Here is a 13,771-nt window from a genome sequence, read left to right as displayed (position 1 = left end):
TGCATTAATATAAATAAAAAAGCAAGTGAAAAATAAACACAGTTTTTAAAGGGAAAAGCAGTTTCGGAAAGCCAGACTTACACTGGTCTAACACCCAAAAAGCAGGGAAATGGGGGACACAGATGCCCAGTTGTAATAGTGATGGTAGGATGGAGTGGGACCTTTATGTGCTTCACTTATTCCTACCGTATTTTATGGAGGGATCCATACACAGAATTAATGATGGCTGTATCTGAATGCAAGGTGGAAACAGTTCTTTGCTAGAGGAGATCAGGAAAGAATGCTCCAGTAATTTTTAAAAACTATTTTTAAAAAAAACAAAAGTGCAGAATCAAGTTTATTACCTGTAATGTTTCTCTCAGCACAGGCTACTTTCATTTTCCATGAAAATATGTTTTGTGATATTCAACTAATGCACAAAATGGATGTTCACACTTTAATAATATTCCCAAGGGCTAAAATCCCAGCTGTATTGCTTACAGATTGTAAAGATGGTCATAATAATAATACATACTCAATTAAGTCAAAAGCTTGAGGGTCAGAAAGTATTTGTATGCCCTCTTACAATACAAAAACCTCCGGATGTTTCTTTTACACACTAAGTTCCACTTCCTCTCTAAGCCAACAAAGAGAACAAGATGTTGTGAAGTCTGTATGTGAACTGTCCGCAGTCAGTCATCCAGCTGGCACAGCAAGGCTACGCCTCTCTTGATCCAGTGCTGGACTGGCTGGTCCGTGTTGAGCTTCAAAGCAATGACGAAGTTGGTGGAATGCCCAGTAGTGGATAAGACCCCTTTGCGCTCACTTGTCTTGTAGAGTGGGCAAACATAGGCATTAGACTCCTTTATGTCCGATTTTACAGCTTCAAAAAAACCCAAAATAATGCATTACATTCAGCAGATCGATTTGGCAGAAACATAATCTACATGCAAACGTTAAGTATTTACAGTAACACCTTTACAGGTAAATAAAAATGCAAAATGGTTTTGCAAGCAATAGAACAAAATTACCTGGTTTTCTTCTTGTGTTTTCTTGTGTGGTTTGTTTGGTTCTTAAACCCAACTAATTTAGCTACAATTTGTGTTCAGGACTCAATGCCTTCCTGTGATTCTACCAGCTTTGCAATACTCCAACACACAGTAAAATCTGAATAGTTACCTAGTTAATACATGGCTTATGCATGAGTTTTTCATAGCTCTACAACAATTCTGGTCCAGTTGCCAGAGAACCTCACTGCAATTCAAGTCATGTGATATCCAAGGACAGAACTCTGCAGGAACTCTTTGTATGCCCAGACTGCTTACATGGAACTTGTACAAAGCCTAAAATCATGCAGGTCTGAACAAATTCATCCAACCTCAAGAGAAGGCTCAAGCAGAAAAAGTAGCAAATTTTAATACTGCCTATTTGCTAACACCTAAGTTGCAACAGTTGCAGTAGTAAGTCCTGATTTTATGCATAAATAAAAACAGGGATTTAGTCCTCGCAATCAAAGAAAACAGGAGTTGTGAAAATTATTTTCCTAGTAGGAAAGACAGCTATCACAGAGCTACAAATAACCTGAGCAAACCCTGCTACATCACACGAGGTAAAACACTCAGTCTCTGTAAGTCAGTCAAAAGTACTCCTCAGGGATCTTCAGCAAGAAAAGGAAACCATTGTTGCACTTTCTTGTTGAATAGCTCAGGCATCAGAGAAATCATACTCACTTGGCTTTATCCAAATGATAGGCATGGCATCAAAGAGCACTTTGGGGTACTGCTCAGTTAACATTCCCCTGGAGAGAGAAAGCAACAAAGCAATTGTTTGTGGCTTGAGGGGTTTGGTGGGTGTTTTTTGGTTGCTACTTGCTTGCTCATTTGGTTTTTCTTGCCCATTTTCCATGCATGAAAGAGGACTTAATTTGGTGTGTTATTCCAGTAATATGAAAAGTATCAGTTAAAATATTTAAACCAGTCTTGTTTGAGCACTGAAAAAAACTTTCCAGAACCACAATAAAACACTTGGCTACTGACTTGGCCCTGTCCCAGCGAGCTCCGTCTAAAAATAATCCGTGGATGTAAACACCATCTTCTGGTGCAGGATCAGCAGTATCCTGAGGAATAACCTGCAAGAAATAAGTGCTCCACATCATTAAACTTTCACAGCTCTTTTGCTTTTTGAACTATTATGCCAATTGCCAATTTTCAGATCAATCCAAACTGAGAATAATACAGTAACCCTTCCTTTCAGTGCTACTTTTAAACATATCTGTAGAGACAGCAGACTTCTCTGGGTTTGTTAATCACCTTTCTTGTAAGTTATAAAAAGAGGCTCGTTGGCTCTGGTCTGGGAGCTGTTTTTAACCATAACTTGGAACGGTACATGTAGAAATCTACACATTCTATAGGAACTGTGGAGACTTAATAACAACTGCCCACCTCTCCATGGCTGGAGAACAGATTCTACACAAACTGCATTGGGCTTTTTCAACCTCCACACGTGGAGCAGGGCAACACAAAGCTTTGTTACAAAACTACATACTTGAAATTCTTTTTGAAAAACTTGGCAATTTTTATAAATATCCACTTTTATGCTATTTAAAATACAATCTCAAACATTGTGACCTTGTTTTAGCATTGTTTTCAGTTTACTTCTTTTTTTCCCTCAAAATCATTCTTAGGTGATGCAGCAAATGAAAATTTTCAAGGTTAGATCATTAACAGAAACAAAGTTTTGGCTAGAAGCTCAAAGAACTAGTTTCAAATGCAGAACTTAACCAATATATCTGAGTATGTACTTTTCTCACATAGCAGTGGCTAAATTCAAGATAGAAAACTGAATTCAGTGGTTTAGAAGGGGGAATCTGTCGCCAAGAACAGCTGTATGTAAATCCATACTGGCAAAGGAGTAAGAGTTTGCAGAAGAGCACCAGTTCAGTGAACTGTCTCACAGCATTTAATCTACCCATAAACAGTAATTCCTAATTAGCCCAAATTAGCCTAATTCCTCCTGCTGAAGTCAACTACAACAAATGCTAAAATACCAAGAAAACATGGTATAAAATAACAAGGTACTAAGAGAACGGATGGTGAAATTCAAGCCTTTTTTTTTATTTCTAAAGAATTTAGCATTACAAAAATCCACTTGGAGCAGAAAACACCCATCTCCAATGCCAACATCCATGTTACAGAAAAGTCATCCAAAACCAGCTAAAAAGATATTCAGGCAGAGAGTAACTATCAGGTTAAAAGCACAGGCTCCTCATCCAAACACCCTTTCACTTTCACAAAATACCATCAACAAAACACAGGAGTATATAAGAAATTTTACTACTGTAGAAATATCTAAACCTTCTTTAATATGTTCCTTTATCTATTTTAACTCACTGCAGAATGCAAGACTTCCTACATTAGCACAGAAAACCAAAGACTCAAAGCTTGGGGCAGAATTCCTGCTTCCCTTCATTTGCAAGAGACCTTGCCCATGCAGCATTTAATATAATGTGTATTTCCCAAACCCTACACTCTGATTTATAGGCTCTAACTAGTCAGTTAGTAAAAAGAGCAGTTTTCATATTGCTTAAAATCTCCATTTGCCTAAGTAATCCATGCAAAGGCTAACTAACTCAGCAATTAATGGGGTGTCAAGTCAAAAAAAGGGAAAAAGTACTGACAAGAATTTTCCTAGATACTGTGGTTCTCAACACTAGTACAGTATAAAATAAGCGATAGCTGGTGCAAAGGGGACACAAGTACAATCCAAAAAAAGACTACTAAATATTGTGATGCCATTTGCATACATCACTTATTATCACAAAATAATTAAGAAATTGCATAAAGATATACCCACTTTTAAAAGATGTACAATTTTTATATAGAGATGTACCATTTATATATTGCAGCAGTACCTGCAGACTGCAGAATTTTGCTTCATTCAAAAAGATGTTGCTCAAGTGTTCTAGAATTCCCCTATTTTCTTCCAAAACAGGAACTGAATGCCAAGTTTTTAATTCTGCTGCTCTTAAAGACCATTTTCTGACAGACATTATGAAAAAAAACAAAGCAAAAAAAAATTAGAAAACTGAGGAGGAAAAAAAAACCCAGCCAGGAGACAAAACAGAACAGAACTAGACAATGGATTTGGCAAGACTGGGCCAAGGAAGCAAAAGAAGAAAACAAACTGGTAGGGAGGCTGAAAATGAACGAAACAGCAGGAGACCAGATTCAGCTGGTCAGGAATGGAGGGAAAAGGAGGGAAGAGGTAGGAATCGAGATTCTAGGAGCAGACTAAAGAACAAAGGGAAGCTGGGGAACGTCTGAAACTGGACATGAGCAAATGACAAGTTGGAGAAAAATGAGGACTAGCATAGCAAGGAGATTGAGAAAACAGGCCCTAAAGGGAGATCCCAGAATCAGGCAATGGAACAGTGAGGTGCTCTCAAACAGGCACTGTCAGCATCAGCCCCACCCCAGCCATGTCCTCACTGCCTTCCTTTGGCAGCACCCACTGTGGCCAGGACAAGGCACATAGGAAAAATGAAATTTGAAAGTGTTGTGGGGGAACAAGGAACCCCCCAAAGTATTTTTTCAACATAATGACCCCATGGGTCCTATTGGCCACGTGGCTGCAAGGGTAGCTAGGGACACAACGCCAACAGATGGCACGTGCAAAGAGAGGGGAAAGCACTGCTTGCTTTGTTGGCATCTTCTATCATTCATGAAAACTTGTGCCTATTTATGAATACTGGCACAAGGTGAAAAAGGAGGAGAGACAGGGACAAAACAGCAGTGCTCCAGCCAGGATGAAATAAAGTCTGCCACTACTTCAACACATTCCTTTCCAGTGTGACTCTTAAGTTCCAATACACTTCTGCTGTCATACAATACTCATTAATTAAACAGGGCAATTTCCTCTTCTAAATCCCACTTTGTGAGAGCAGTCAACTACTCTTCCCAGTTACACCACTAGCTTTAGTAGATTTATATGGCAATCTCAAAGCCCTTAAGTAAAAACCTGAGTTTTCAGTACAGACTACTGAAGCCTGAGGTAACTCAATAGACCTGTCTCTTCACCCATCTGTTGGCCCTCCTCCCTCTCCAAGACCAAACAATAATACAAAACACAAGAAACTACTTAAAAAACAGGAGTAAGATTAAATCACCTACCTAGCAATAACAGATTTGTTCTCAGAACAGCCTGCTAGCAGAATCCAGTGGAATACTGCAGACAAATAATTTGATCATTTACTCATCATGGTACCACAAGAAGTTGGCATATTCCAGAAGATAATAAAAAACCAGCATTCATTGATACATTTAAGTTTTAGTATGTTAATTTTCTTAAGCCATTGTGCAAATACGTTATTCCATGTTTTTAAATTATATTGGTTTCAAGGTATCAGTGAAATAAATTCTGATGCCAAGAAGAGAAATGGAATTGAGAGCTGAGAATCAGAAACAGGCAAATACTGGAGAGGGGTTCTCAATGTGCACTTAAGCATTACCCACATTGCACATCTGCAGCTCACACACCTGAGGAACAATTAATTAAAACACAATAGCTGAGATTACTTTTCTCTTCAAACAGCTAAAGCACATTATAATCCAAAACCTGGCTCAGTTTAACATGAATTTGTAATGGTCCTTACAGATCATAAAAGTTATAATGCCTTTCATCTTCTCTCCAAGACACAGATAAAGGATTGGGAGTGCTCAGGTTGGGCTAAGGACACATCACATAACAAAGACAATGACTGCCAGCAATTTACATGAAAACTCAGTACTGCATTTAGTATCCCATACAATAACTTTCTTTGAGCAAAAAATTCCACCTTACCTTGACACAAACTTGCTCACATCTGAATCTTCTCGGATTCCATTACAATGCTGAGGTCACTAACAACAGCAGACACTTTCTCATTGTTCTAGATTGGAGAAGTAACAACAAAATATTTTAGAAATTTCTCTAGAAAAGACAAAAATGTGTCTATTTGCATCTAAAGCAGAAAAAAGTATATATAAATGCTGCTAAGCACTACAATCCTTAAAATAGCATCTTTTAAACTACAGTTCGTGTGTGTGAACAGTTTCTTTCATTTCAACAGTAGCACTATTACCCACACAACAATGCTTTTGGAATAATACCCGAGTTTGTCAGCAGAGAGAACATATACATATAAAGGAAGGTTCATTGCTTCCTTTCACATCAATTCCACTTCTTTAAGATTCTTCTCATTTTCCAACACAACCTTTAGCTGCCACATATACTAGAAAATCCAAATAAAAGGTTTTATCTGATAGTTTTCCTTTCTTAAAAAATTTATTTTAAAGACTATAGTTTTGTCTCAAAATCATGTCCCTTTTGACAATAACTGTTACTCAGGAACACGTGCATGATAATACAATTATTCTAAATTAACTAATAAGCTCTTAAAGAATGAGAAAAGAAGGACAAAGAGGAGAAATGAAGCCATAAAAGAATTGTTTTTTCTATGCATTCTTGAACATACCAAAGTAATGGATTAGATGACAGTGAACGAAAGAGCTTAAAATCATGGTTTGAAGCCCATAGAAAATGCCTCACTTTAAACTTCTAATACCAAGTCACTACGAGCAAATGGGAATGGCCAGAGAGGAAAGCTGGAATTAACTGCACACACATCTCAGCAGCCCCTGAACTGGCTGGACAGAAGCCCTGCTAACACTGCCATCACTCAAGATGGGAAAAGTAAAGCAAGGCACTACAAAGATCAGTGGATGGACTAAATAACATCAGGAAAAATCATTTCAGGTTTAGAGCAAAAGGCTCAACAGGGGAATGGAGTTGTGGAGAAGCTGCCAGCAGTCACAAGCTAATGTGCCACCTTCTGAAGGGACTGGTTTGCCAATGGGTGGGTTACTAACATGCCAAAATGCCATTGTAGGGCCAAATAAAAAGATTTAAAAGGAAAGCTCCTGCCATGAAATAAACTTTTAAGTGATTGCTTTCTCAAAAGGCTTAGACTTGTTCTGGCTGATTTTCAAGCCCATTGCACACGTCCTCCTCTAATACCTAATACCATGGAGCTGAGTTAACTCTATTGTGACTTCACTACTAGAATAAAAAGCTACAGTTAGCAGTGTGAGAAAAACTTCCTAATCTTCTGCTGCATACCAACAGACCTGTTACCTGCTGGGCACTTCCCAAAAACAGCTGTCACCTTTTACTCCTCATGACAGGTGAAACTAGTTGTAACTGTGTACTACCCTGCCCATGCTAATGTTAGTGCAGGTTATTTGGAATACAATGTACTTCTGGAAAAAAAAAACCCGTGCAAAAATTAGCTCAAAATTATACTTTTACAACTGAAGTGGGTGTTTTAAAGTACATATACACCTGGAATTCCCTATCTCCCTCACTATGGGGATCTCATCGGCACTCAAAAGTAGCCCAAATTTTAGGCATTAGGCAGCCAAGTGCTGCCGCACAGTGGCGCCATGGCTTTAAGCAGCACCAATGCCGTCGGCGGTAAATTTAACACGCGTTACCCTGAGCTCCACTGACACCAAAAGATGTCATCATCCTGCAGGAGATGCAGCTGAGAGAGAAACATTCATCTCACCAAGCTGCATAATTGGTGTGGGCCATGTCCCCACTCAAGGCTAAGTGCAGTTTCATACAAGCAAATGTAAAGAGGCATCACAAAGACCACAAGTTTCAAGTCACAAATGGACTTCAGAGGGTGCTCGTTCAGCTGAACTACTGCAGTTTCAAGGATAAAATCCATGTCTGACTACCTAAATATTCAATTCCCAAATTAATAATATGGCTTTTCTAAAGAATAGGAAGGACATCTTTACTGTTTACTCTCAGTCCCATGTCATTAAGTTTAAAAAAACCCCCAAAACAACCAAAAAAATCAACAACTTTAAAGCTGAGCTGAAAATCAAGTTTTCCTGATATTAGAAATACTATTACAAAGTGCAACAGTGTTAGAAAAATACTATTCCAAACTGGGGTAGTAGCTGTCTTCCTCTGCTTAGCACCCTAAATTCTGTGCTAAGAATAGAGTCTTATGAAAGAGCTCCCTCCCAGAAAACCAGCAATCATTAGTGTAACTTGTGGGCAGTGCTGCAATGACTACTCACATTAACAAGCACACACAAGTGTAGGAAAAAAAGGAAAAAAAACCAACAAAGGGCTGCTCATGTTTGTAGTGTTTTAGCTATTCCCCAGCTTCTTCCAGAGAGGTAACATTTGGCATTTTCCAGTTTCCAGAATAAGATATGTGACTATAGGAGAATGATTTGTGTGGGATGAAAGCTGCGCAGGGTCAGGATGAGGCCCCAGCAGGTACCTGACAGAGCTGAGGGACACCAAGTGCTCTCAGGGTTTTACCTCAGTGTTAGTCTGCAAGAGCATCCTGCAGGGACCATGTTTTGGGAAGGAAGGGTGATAGAGACTTGGCAGTGCTGGCCCAATAGCTGGACTTGATCTTGAAGGTTTTTTCCAACCTAAATCATTCTATGGTAACCATTTTGTGGCTAAACACTAAACCAGACCTTCAGAACTATCTTGCATGGATGCATGCAGAATTACAAAGTTCCAAAGATGTTAAAGAGTCCAAAGAACCCACTGAAGCTTAGATGAAACAGTTAAAGGTTTCAGCTGGAAAAGGAAGTACTGACATTTGTCCACTTGAAGTTTTGTTTGTTTGGTAGTTGATTTTTTTTCAAACATACATTAACCCTTACCTGCATTTCAAGAAGCTGGAATTCCAATTGAAAAGACAGGGAGTGACATTTCCCTGATAATCTGTGCTTCTGCACTGTCCTGTTTTCAGCTGTTATAAAATCAAGTTAACAAAATAATCAATTACACTTCTATTCAATGACTACTGCATTTCTTCCCTTAATCATATTTAAAGTACCAACTGATACAATTCCTCATGTAAAGAAGTTTAACATGTTTAAAAACCCCAACAACTAACTCCACTTTCCCCCTATGCAAAGCACAATAGTAGTCTGTCACTTTCCCACTAAGCAAAGCACTACATTTACTCAGAAACTGTTTTGTCAATGAACCAAATCTTACTGTATTTCAAATATCAAAAATCTAATTGTCTTTCTGCTAACAGTGAAGTAGAACATAGGTTTGCAGATGAACTGCAACCAGTAATACTCAGTAAAGGGCACAAAACTGCTTACTTTTTTCCACTGTTTTCTTGGAACAGCTTATGAACTGGAAACCAGTAAATGTCATGAAAAATGGGAGATCTGTTCCTAGACTTTCAAGTTGAGCTTTCAGGTCTGATGGATAGTCCTGTCTCTTGGTTTCTGCCTGAGTTTCTCTTTGGAACGATTTTCTAGAATGGAAAAAAATAATAAAATCAAAAGGGCAAAATACCCAGACATAACTTGTTTTTCCATGTCAGTACAGCAATATCATTAAATAAAAGGCATTGGGAATAGGATCTAATGGTTTTCAGACCCAAATCAGTTTTCAAGGAGTCAAATTTCAGTTGGATCACATTGCTGGAAACAGCAAACTATTCTAACTTACATAAACTCATTCCATTCACTGCCAGGTAGACACAGTTTTTACTCCAAGTCTGGAGGTGCAAGTGTCCTTTTTGAGGAACGTGCAACAAAAGGGACCCTAAGATGCCTTTACTCATCTAAGTGACTTATTTTATCCACTGAGTTTACATTTACTAACACAAGGAAAGTCCTAACATAGAGGCAAAAGCTTATCCCAAACAATTTTGTCAAAGAAACTCTGTTAATCTAACAAATGAATAAAAGGCATACATTGACTTCAGTATCTCCTCATCAGGAAAAAAGTGGATTCTTGTCAGGTATCTTCATACTTTTCTGTCAATAACCTAATTTCTTCTTCCAGTGCCCGGATTCCACCTTCATAAGCTTGATAAATGCTCTTGTCCATTTCTCAGGATCAGTGTTACTGCATAAAACAAAATAAAGATTTTTCTCAGGAACAAACAAACAAGGGATTAATTTTTTAACAACACAAGCATAACATTAGGTAACTGTTTGAAGATACAGACCAGTGCACAGCCTCCAGAGACAGACCTTAAATCAGGGATCTAATGCAGTCAAGGGCTTTAAGAACCTTTTTAATTAATCCTAATTTGATCCAGGAGCACATCCAGCTATTTTACATTTGCTGTAATAGAACAACAAGCTGCTCCACAGGTAAAAACCAATTGCAATTAGAGATAAAAATTGAACCCAGCTTTGACCAATTGACCTAATGACTCACCTGGCCAGACGAGGCACAGCTGCTCCTAACACTGTTCCTAACACAACCTGCCTTCAGAGTAAACAGCAGTAAAGAGACACAAATTGCAAAGACACTTTATCAGTAACTTAAAAAATAGATAAACCTCAGTTTTCAGGAAAGATCATAATCTGACATTCAGCCTAGCTACAACACATTCAAAAGTCTGTCAGAGATACTATGCAGCTCAAAACTAATGTACTAATACTTTTGACCAGGAAAAACCCAACATTTAGTTTTGTGTGGTTTTAAACCACCCCTATTCTATGTGCAAGTTCCACACTAGCATGGTTCAGTAAAAGGGGATGAGGGGGAAATAGGATTTTATTTGTTTATTTAGTAAGAAATAGTGCCTTTATAACACACATAAGAAAACAACATCCAAAGCATGCTTTGCATCAAAGACTTGCTTAGTGACTAAAGGAAGTATATGCAACTAAATAATCATCCAGTCACCACCAGATTTTTTTTAACGGGATACAGTGAAGAAAGTCACGGTCATAATAAAGAGTATGGTGTGAAAAAGAAAAACATTAAAACAGCCAGAACTTTACTCCAGGTCAGCTGGTCCCTCTTTTAACAGCAGCAACACAAGACAAACTACGTGCAGCTACTTGAACTCAAGGACTTCACCAGACTGCAGAAGACTCAAGCACTAATTATTACTTCAGAGAGCTTTATATCTGGGAGAAAAACCCTACACTTTAATTAAGCAAAACAAAACTTTTACAAACACTTCTCCTGTCGTATATCATACGCGTGTATATACGTGTATATTTATAAATATTTGTGCATTAACAGCACATTTTTCACCTTTCTACGTACCTGCCCGTTTATACCCCCGACTATTTGATGTTATGCTGCCACAAGAGCAAGCGCCTTGGAGCGCTTGTGAGAACCGAACTGGACCTTCCAACCTCGCAGGGCGATGCTGAAATCGCGACTCGTCCGAGGAGCCGGTGCTGCCCCGCACCGAGGCTCGCAGGTGCCAGAGATGCCGCGAGGAGTGTCCAAGCAGCGCAGTCGGCAGCCCCGGCGGCACGGAGCGAGGAGCGGTCGGAGCGCTCTGACGCGGCCCCGGCGGCCCCGGCACGGAGCGAGGAGCGGTCGGAGCGCTCTGACGCGGCCCCGGCACGGAGCGAGGAGCGGTCGGAGCGCTCTGACGCGGCCCCGGCGGCCCCGGCACGGAGCGAGGAGCGGTCGGAGCGCTCTGACGCGGCCCCGGCGGCCCCGGCACGGAGCGAGGAGCGGTCGGAGCGCTCTGACGCGGCCCCGGCGGCCCCGGCACGGAGCGAGGAGCGGTCGGAGCGCTCTGACGCGGCGCGCGCGCCCCGCGCCGTTCGAACCGCGCGCCAGCCCACAAGCCTGGGTGGTACCACAGCTGCTGCCCGAGCGGGGGGCGCTGGCCACGCCTTCCTTCCCCTTCCCGGTCAAACAACAGAGCTGCTGGGGGATAATTCCCGAGTTCTTTATTATAAATGAAAGGAAAAAGCCGTGCTTTGTCGGCTGTTCCCTTGGTTACGTTAATTTTTGCTCACGTGTTCCAGAAAACACCCCTGCTTTTCTTCCTGGTTAGTTACGTTCAAAGCGTCCGCTGTTACACGAGCCAGCCCCTGTGTTCCCACCACATTTGACCGGCCGGAAACAGGAACCCGGCAGAGACGAACAGCCGCTCAGGATCCAGCGGCCCCAGGAGGCGGAACCCTTTTTTCGAGTGCGGGCTGGGGAGAGTTGCGAGGGGGACGGTAAGCTGGTGGCGCTGCGGGGCTTGCAGATGGCGGCGGTGAGGCGGGGCCGGAGCCGCCTGCGCGGCTCCTCAGTCCGGGGGTCTCTCGGCATCTCCCGGGAGGAGAGGGTTGGGCTGTGGGCGGCTCGCGTTCCCTCCATAGGAAACCCTTGGGTTATACTGTAAAGAGCCGTTTGCACTTACTCTCGCGCATTTGGTTATGTGGTTCAGGGTTTTAAAAACCCCCCAGCGCCTGAACCCCGGTTCCTGCAGCAGCGCGGGATTTGCTGTCACTGCGCTGGAGCAGAGCGTGTTACCTACTGCAAATCAAAGAGTGCTCTGCTTATAGGGTTCTTCATGGCTTTCTAATGCGCTGATTTGTCCCTGATTCGTTGTTCTAATCACGTTAACTTCTGTGTCATTGATCTGTTTTGTCTCCTTGCAGAGAAACAGTGTGTTCTGGGTGTCACACCTTGGCTTCTGAGCATGGAGAAGGAACAGGTTTCCAAACGTTTGTATGCCCTTTAGAGGAATGGGGTCCCTTTGTGTAAAAGAGTTAAGTAAGGACAGCACTGGGTTAAAGAAGAAGTCTATAGAAAGCTTGGGACTTGAAGCTTGTACATCTTATTGTGGGGAGGAGTCATCCAAAAATCAGCCAAAGAACCATCCATCGTGTTCACTTGAAGTCAGCAGCGAAAAGAGACACAAAATGCCTTGTGAACAGCACAAGGAACTGTCAGCTGCTTTCTCCTCAGCAGCTGGCTCCAGGCCTCATTTGCAAGGGAAGAACAAAGGTGTGAGTTCTCTACAAGACCAAAACTCAGAGCATGGAGCTGCTGCTGCCAGTACTGATCAGAGTGATGGGAGGAGTGACACGGACAGTGATGCTGCAGGGGCCCAGGAACACATTAAACAGCAGCTGAAGAGCCCAAAACAGGTTTCCAAAACATTTAAGAGGAATACAAGCAGAAAAAATCCAGAATGTGAAGGTAATAAAGGTGGGAATGGGAAGACAAGCCTTCTGGAAGATAAGGAGCTTTGTCTTCATGCTGCTGCCTCAAAACAGCCCAGTACAATAGAGAAATAGCTCCAGGACAACCAGAGGAGGCTGGCAGCTCTGGAAGAGAGACACAAAGTGAGAGAATTACAGAAGAAACTCATTCAAGGAGCTCTTTCTAATCTGGTAATTATACTCACAACTTCTACCTCAATACAAGGTACTAGCACAGTAGAAGGAAGAGGGTAATTAATACATGTGGAGCAAGATGCTTTAAAATCAGTCTGGAATTTCTGATGACATTGCCAGTTTTCTTTTGAGAGTATACAAAAGGCTGCATACCCCATCCCTGGAACACCTGTAGAGTTGCAAGAGGAATAGCAGATTCCTCTTTTTGTGTCATGGAAATGTCTTTCAGAGAGTCATGTCTGAGGGCAGCAAGTATTTGATGTGTTTGACTTGATGAGTCTTTCCTAGGATAAGCAGCCAGCATGAAAAGCACAAACACATAATATTTGATTCCGATGAGGAAAATTAAGCTGAAGTGGATGAGATGTTGAAAAAAGATGCAAGTTCAGGAGATATGCAGAAGTAAGTGTTACAGGGAAAAGTTTAGTGTGACATAATCAGAAAGTTGAATTTTTATACCAAACTGTCTCATGTTGTAACACCTGAGTTACCCTTTGCATGGGTATTTTGCCCATGGTAAAACCGAACAGTCGTAACTGTAAAGCAGAATTGTACAAGGTGTGTGCACAAGGTAAGATGTCTTTCTGCTGTCATCATTA

The 13,771-nt window shown here is 41.2% G+C and overlaps 1 long non-coding RNA gene and 1 pseudogene across 3 annotated transcripts in view; one reads left to right on the top strand and one right to left on the bottom strand.

Moving 5' to 3' along the window:
- Nucleotides 1–331: 331 nt before the first annotated feature.
- On the bottom strand, nucleotides 332–11,259 carry LOC125331386 (annotated as a pseudogene).
- A 766-nt stretch (nucleotides 11,260–12,025) lies between these two features.
- LOC125331794 overlaps nucleotides 12,026–13,771 on the top strand; it is a 47,453-nt gene continuing 45,707 nt past the window's right edge. The window contains exons 1-2 of one of the 3 annotated variants that reach the window (XR_007206191.1): nucleotides 12,026–12,043; nucleotides 12,432–13,574. This is a non-coding gene — a long non-coding RNA (uncharacterized LOC125331794). The other 2 variants (XR_007206189.1, XR_007206190.1) reach the window with 2 other exon arrangements.

This window comes from Corvus hawaiiensis, chromosome 11 (assembly GCF_020740725.1).
Source record: "Corvus hawaiiensis isolate bCorHaw1 chromosome 11, bCorHaw1.pri.cur, whole genome shotgun sequence".
Classification (NCBI taxonomy): Eukaryota; Metazoa; Chordata; class Aves; order Passeriformes; family Corvidae; genus Corvus; species Corvus hawaiiensis.
The sequence above is the reverse complement of the archived record's forward strand: the minus strand, read 5'-3'. Positions and strand labels throughout refer to the sequence as shown.